The sequence below is a fragment of the Rhamphochromis longiceps genome, linkage group LG8, assembly GCF_057381845.1.
Source record: "Rhamphochromis longiceps isolate RC_006_pf linkage group LG8, R_longiceps_female_GT1.1, whole genome shotgun sequence".
NCBI lineage: Eukaryota > Metazoa > Chordata > Actinopteri > Cichliformes > Cichlidae > Rhamphochromis > Rhamphochromis longiceps.
Genome location: NC_140564.1, coordinates 918,920 through 926,182, shown reverse-complemented (window position 1 = coordinate 926,182; position 7,263 = coordinate 918,920).

Genomic DNA, 7,263 nt, shown 5'->3' with positions numbered 1-7,263 from the left:
GATTTAAGTAATTACTCTTAGATCTACAGTAGAAAACAACAGAAATCCGGATGGTGTAATAGTATAATCTCAGTAACATCACCAATTGTTACATTTGCTGTATTTTACAGCTGTTTCCATGAGTACGGTGAGTTACCGTAAAAATAGTGTAATCTCATGGAATTTTCCCACAATTACATGCAAATTACAGTACTAAACTGCTAACATCCTTTAGAGTTTTTTACTGTTGATTTTGCAGTACTAAGCTATGGAAATTACTGCAAAGGCTAACAGTGTTCATGTTTTGAATCGGGTAATTTCATGGTGAGAAATGTCTTTGACAAAAAAAATGCAGGATTAATTAATAGCTGTATATGACTGCTAGGTTAGGACGTGGTTAGGTGCAAATACTTAAGAGAGAGAGATTTTGCTCTATTAATATTTAATGGAAATCTTTTCCTCCATAAGATTGTGGGCAAAGTCAATAAATTGTCTCCTGGCTTTCAGGTCCCCTTGAGCCAAATTTACAGTTTTTGCAATTAAGAAAAGAAAAAAAGATTTAAGGTGAAACAAATTTTTTCAATTCATGGAATGATGACATTATCACTCATTCCATATTGTTCCTAAAGTTTGCAGTCTTTTTTTTAGTTAAAAGTTAAAGCAGAGCTTGTTTTTTTTAGCTTCTTTGATAATGTAACTCTGCATATGTGTACATGCATGTGCACTGATGTGTGCATGGGGGGTGATTTAACATTACAGTCCCTTGAAATAGCATTCATAGTCCTTGAACTTGTGCACATTTTGTCACCTTACAACCACAAACAAAAGATGTTTTTATTGACAGTTTCAATGGTAGATTAACACAAAGTAGCACATAATTGTGAAGTGGCATGAAAATAATACATGGTTGTCAAAATTCTAAGCAAATGAAATTTGGAAAAGTGTGTCATTCTTTTCTATTCACCCCCTGCTCTTCATAGAGCCACATTTTGCTCCAGTTACACCTGCAGGTCTTTTGGAGTACGTCTCTACCAGCTTTGCACATCTAGAGACTGAATTATTTGCCCATTCTTCACTGTAAAACAGCTCAAACTTAGACAGATTGGATGGAAAGCGTCTCTGAGTCTGTATGACTATGTTTACTGTTTTGTCTATTTCAAACAGATGCCTGTCCTCACCTCTGCAGTGCTGCCGTCTCCTCTAACCCGGCATGTTTCTAAGGTATGTTTTCTTTCTTTTGGATGTTGTTCTTGTGGTTTTTCTTCAGAGATGAGGTTTGCAGTGTCTGTGTGGTGCAGCCGGTCTAGTCTAGGGGTAATGTCAGAGATTGAAACTTTACTGATAAATTGTCCAACTAAAAAAATACCGGGGTCCACAAATGTCATGTGACAACTAGGGATGGGTACCGGTATCCGGTGCCGTTATGGTACCGGTTCTGACATAAACGGTAGTAAACAGACCGAAAAGCAGCGCACATTTCGGTGCTTTATTTCGGTGCTTTTTTTCCCCTGAGATATCATACACTTTGGATTCTAGCCAATCATTTTACCTTTCCGAGGATAGTAGGCGGGCCCAGGTACGTACGTTCTTTTAGAGCAGAGCTACAGATTAAAAATGCCCAAGGCGAAGCGGTCAAAGTCTGGCTGTATTTCACAGCAAAAGATGCAAACTCAGCAGCCTGCAACAAGTGCTTTAAGCTGATACTGTGCAAAGGAGGTAACATCTCGAATCTGACGACGAACCTGGCGACGCATAGCGTTTTTTTAAAAGCCGAGAAATGCACCATATTTGATAGCTTGCTGCAAGACCTCACACCAAGCACATCTACTGCGGCTGTGGTGCCTGTTATCAGACCCGGAGTTAGCAACATCCCCCAAGAACCCGAAGACGAGAGTCCTGGCCCCTAGCCCTGCCAGTGTAGCGGAAATGATGACGGATGATGATGCAGCAGCAGCCGTTCTTCTCTGGGCGAGGAGCTTAATGTTGTTCGTGTGTAATTTACGTTGAGTAGGCTAACCACGTTATTACATTAATGCATGTAAGGTGAAGTAGCAAACACCGTCGTAGTTACATGCAGCTGTCTTCTTGTTTGATGGCAGATGCTCCCTTCATCCTGGCCAAAAAGGCTAAAATGACAAAAGAAAAAGTGGGAAACAGCTAAACATGAGAGGTTTTTGGACAAAGTTTGTGTTTTTTTCCATTGTTTAAGCACTGCTAACCTAACCTAAACGATACCCATCCCTAGTGACAACCTAATTGGCTTACGGGATGATGACGTCCAGAGATGGGCAGTAACGCGTTACTGTAATCCGATTACTTTTTTTCAAATAACGAGTAAAGTAAGGGATTACTATTGCAAAAACGGTAATTAGATTACTGTTACTTTCCCGTAGGAACGCTGCGTTACTGCGTTACTAAAACCGTGATTTTTTTTTTTGCGAGAATGTCTCATGACAGTGACGTAAGCGAGTGCCACATTTGTGACAACAGCTGCGTGCAGATCAACAATGGATCATATATCGAGTGCGGGAGAGAGTATGAGCGTTTTCCTTTACTTTCTATGAAACAACAATTCCCACCAAGGCTTTTCAGTGTGAAATTTAGTGTATAGAAAATACCTGTGCCAGGTTGTCTCCATCTAGTGGTGAACATGGCCTCACCACTACATCAAGTGAGCTTTTCACTGTGCACAGTGACACAAAAGTCATTTAACAATTTTAAAAAAAGCAATGTTACAGATTCAGTAAGAACTGAAGTTTATCATAATCCTTCAAGTTTCACTCAGTAACAGCAGCTTTTTAATATTATTGGCTATAGTTTAGAGTCACATTTATATGAAATGTCAAACAATCACAGAGTGACACTGAACTAAACAATCAATGCCATGTGAGTTGTTCTTGTTTGTTCTTTATCTCAGATTTATTGTAAGCAGCGGGAGTAGAAGCTAAAGAAAAATAGTAAAGATATGAATGAATCTCTGCTCTTACAGCTTTTATTGTGCCATAATGTCTGCTTTGAAACTGTCCTCTTGCTCGTCTCTTGGATGCTCACCTCTTCTTCACCTGTTCCTTTGACCAAACTGCTGCACTCTCGTTCTCTGCTCTCGCCTCCTCTTCTGGTTATAATTAGGATGCAGTCAGCATGTGCCAAACAAACTCCCCCCAAATCGATCATGTTTGATATGATGATGACGTTTTTAACATCTTATTTATGCACTTGTTGGGTGGGAAAGAGTAAACAAAGATGGGGCATAGAAGCAGAACTGAGTCCTACGTGTGGCGGGACAGTAACTGTGTGTGTATGTGTAAGCATTTAAACACTGCAGAGAGTCAAATTAACAGTAACACTATTTTGTCTAAGTCCGCCATTGTAGAAATTCATTTCACCGAAACAATAACATGGCGCACAATGTGACAATAAACTTATAAAACACAAATTCTTACCTAGCAGGAGAATAAATAATCAGTATTTTAAGGCTACTGCATGTATAGATGTCACTGCTGGCTCACATAAGCTAGCTCTGAGACCCGCCAGAGTTTACGCCACAGTTGACTGTCGCGAAAGAGTCGTAAATCACCGGCATTGTAAAACTTAAAATGATTCCAGGGCATGTTATAAAACACCCAATAGATGTACTGGATATTAAACGGTATCAAACGACTAAATGAACACAGGGTTACAATTACATGCTCACATCGTCACATCGAGAGTTTATTCATTAATCATCAGAGTTCAACAATGTTACATCCAGTTGAAAACAGCTTCACTAACGCCAGCAAAACAGGCTAACAGTATATAAGAGCACAGAAACAGCCGTGCTTATCGACAGCTCGACATATCCTCAACAACTCACCTCAGTATGTGTAACCCGTTCATGTGTTACGCCTGTTGTTCTTGCGTTGTGTTCTGGCGTGAAAGTAAGAGGCAGGAGACAGTAATGGGTCTTTGGCTCTTTACTGCACATCTGCAACACAGAAACATGTGTCTGATCTGTGTGTGTCACGCGACTGCCAGTACACCTCTCCTCCGGCCATGCTGAAAGGAGCTGTGTCTGCAGCTTCATTAACACTACAATAATATAATGAATCAAATACAACAAATTGTTTTAAAACATTAACTTAAGCTCTCAAAAACAAAAAGCACAAAATAAATAATATGTCACTGAAAAAAACATCAAAAACAACTTATAAGAACAATAAACAAAATAATTCAAAAACAAATAAACAGTCAGATAAATACAATTCAATAACCAGGACCCAATATTCTGGTACTTATAGTTCAAACATTATACTTCAGTACAATTATATTAATAACCGCCATCTAACAGGCAGTACAACACTGTACTTATAAAAACAATGAATGAAAGACAGCATCTCCAAAACAGAAGAACATCTCCATACCTGCAACACAGAAATATGTGTCTGATCTGTGTGTGTCACGCGACTGCCAGTACACCTCTCCTGACGAAGGAAAAAAGAGTGCATGCTGTTAAAAAAAGACTGCCGCGAGTAGCCGCTAGCAATCAGGCTAACTTAGCATGCTAGCATTTTAGCTGCGTTCTCGGCTAAAACTCATAAGCGTATATTAGTGAACTCCGCCCTCCACAAAACTTATCCCGAATGAGTCTCTTAATGACAAATAAAAACGCGGCGGTTTGGCTGTATTCACATTGCAGCTTGGGATCTGAACAAACTTTAATTAGCTGCGAGCAAAGTGGCAGTGACTTACCTCCGGCCATGCTGAAAGGAGCTGTGACCGGGGCACACATGCACGCGCCTACGTCACCACGCAGCGCACACACACATGAACGCACTATACACATATGCAGCATATTTATATTACTTGGTTTTAGAGTTGGAGTATTTACATATTGATCTGAAATATTTTGCTGCTGAACAGCAGAGCTCCAAAGCGTCCCCCTGTAACCATGGTTACGCAGATGCGTTCCGACTGTCACGTCACCGAGGAGAACCTGTTTCAAATGTATACCTGGATCAACCTGCAATCAGTTTGAAAAGTTTTCTGCTGAGATCCGCAGCTCGACTTCCTGGCACCCCGGGATAAGATGAGTTGCTGTGTTTTTCACGGAGAAAAAATAACGTCAGTGTTAGATGAAAAAAAAAAAGATGCAAGCAGAAGAGGACAGCAGATTGAGAAGAGATTTCTTCAAACGGTAAGGAGCTTCTAACAAGTGATATCTGATAAGCTTAAAACTTAAATCTTAAATCTAATGTCCAGATTCATGCTAAACTTTTCTGATTACTCCGTGTATCTGCACCGTTAGACTTTTCATCGCCACTTTACGGTAACATACTGGCGTCACTGCTGCCAGCGTCATATCGTGACGCCGTGTTACGGTAGCTTACCTTTCTGCAGGATGATACCGTTTTTTGCTGGTGTGGTATAATACTCTTGGACAAATTATGGTAACGCACCGTAGCCTTTTTTACGGTATCTCACTGGCGACAGTTATGTCAGTGAGATACCGTTATGTCGTAAATTACGTCAACAAAGTAACATCATACTGTGATTAATAAATTGGTATACTACCGTTTATTCACGGTATGTCACTGTAAGCCCGCTGCAAGGTAATAAACTGCAATATATTAACCAGTAACTTACCGTTGGTACGCATCATCAGTACCAAAAATATTCATCTCTGCTAGAGGACACCGTGTCCTAACAGGCGGTCATTTACTCTTTTAACAGGTCGTAATTTACCGTAATTTCAGTTAACAGTAACATACTGTAAGAGACTGGAGGGTTCCAAAAAAGTTGGATGGATGGATACACACACACACACACACACACACACACACACACACACACACACACACACACACACACACACACACACACACAAAATATAATTCATGTGCTTTACACCACTTTATTTCAATTCTGATTCTTCCCTGCTGAAATGCACATTTCCAAAATCAAAAACTGAAAAGAACTGAAAACATATTTTCATTGAGGAAGCACTTGTTTTTACTAAACCATGTAATCCATTATTTTCTCAGATGGTTGTACAAACAATAACAATATTATGTCATATCCATATCATGGCAGACAACACATGCTCAAGTGTTGGGTTTCCTTACTTATATTTTGTAGGGTCTCAAACCTACAATGTGAAGTGCCTTGGCATTCATTTTGTTGGCACCATACAAACAAACTGAATTGTAATGGATATAATATCAAGCCCCACACGTCTGCCTTTATATACACTTTGTCCAAAATACTGGCTCACACGACCAAATCATTGCACAAAACAGGGTCCACAAGGACATGGATGAGCGTGTGTGGTGTGAAGGAACTTGACTGACCTGCACTGAACCCTGATCTTGCTTTGTGGACTGAGTTCATTGATTTGTAGGGTGAGCCAATACATGTGACAATTAAAGTGTAAGTAGCTGAAATAATTTTTAACAAACGGGTAAAAGAAGGTTAGCACTGTTGCCACACAGCAAGAAGGTCCTGAGTTCAATTCCACCATCAGGTCTTTCTGTGTGGAGTTTGCATGTTCTCCCCGTGTTTGCGTGGGTTCTCTCCGGGTACTCCGGCTTCCTCCCACCGTCCAAAGACATGCAGCTTGTGGGGATAGGTTAATTGGATAATACAAATTGCCACTAGGTGTGAATGAATGTGAGTGCGAATGGTTGTCTGTCCCTGTGTGTTGGCCCTGCGACAGACTGGCGACCTGTCCAGGGTGTACCCCGCCTTTCGCCCTATGACAGCTGGGATAGGCTCCAGCGCCCCCCGCGACCCTGAAAAAGGATAAGCGGAAGTGAATGGATGGATGGATGGATGGATGGGTAAAAGAAGGAAAAAAATCAAAACTGTTGCACTCAAAAAAACCTATTGGACAGAGACAGCGTCTTGCAAGATGGCGAGAGAGCTTGTCTTCATTGTTGCTCGTCTTGTGTAAATGTCCAGAAAGCATGGGCCATGGATCATCTGTGGAGACATGGGTAACAACACATTGGTCACTTAAATTATACAAGAAATTTACTAATTTCCCTAATTTGAAGTTCTCCACTCAAATTCAGTAAGCCACTGGAGGAAAGTTGTGACATGAGGGTTAATGTGAACAACCTTTCGCTTCACAGTGGTCCCAGTCTTCCTGCTTGTCCCAACCTTGGAGGTACATTTTGTTCCCTCTTCAGGGTTTATCCTTACAAAAAACCTTGCACCCGCTGACTCCTGGTATTCCAGGTTCAATACATAGAATGAACCAAAGAAGACTGACATTGCATCAGCACAGGTGTTCTCTTTGTCCAGCTC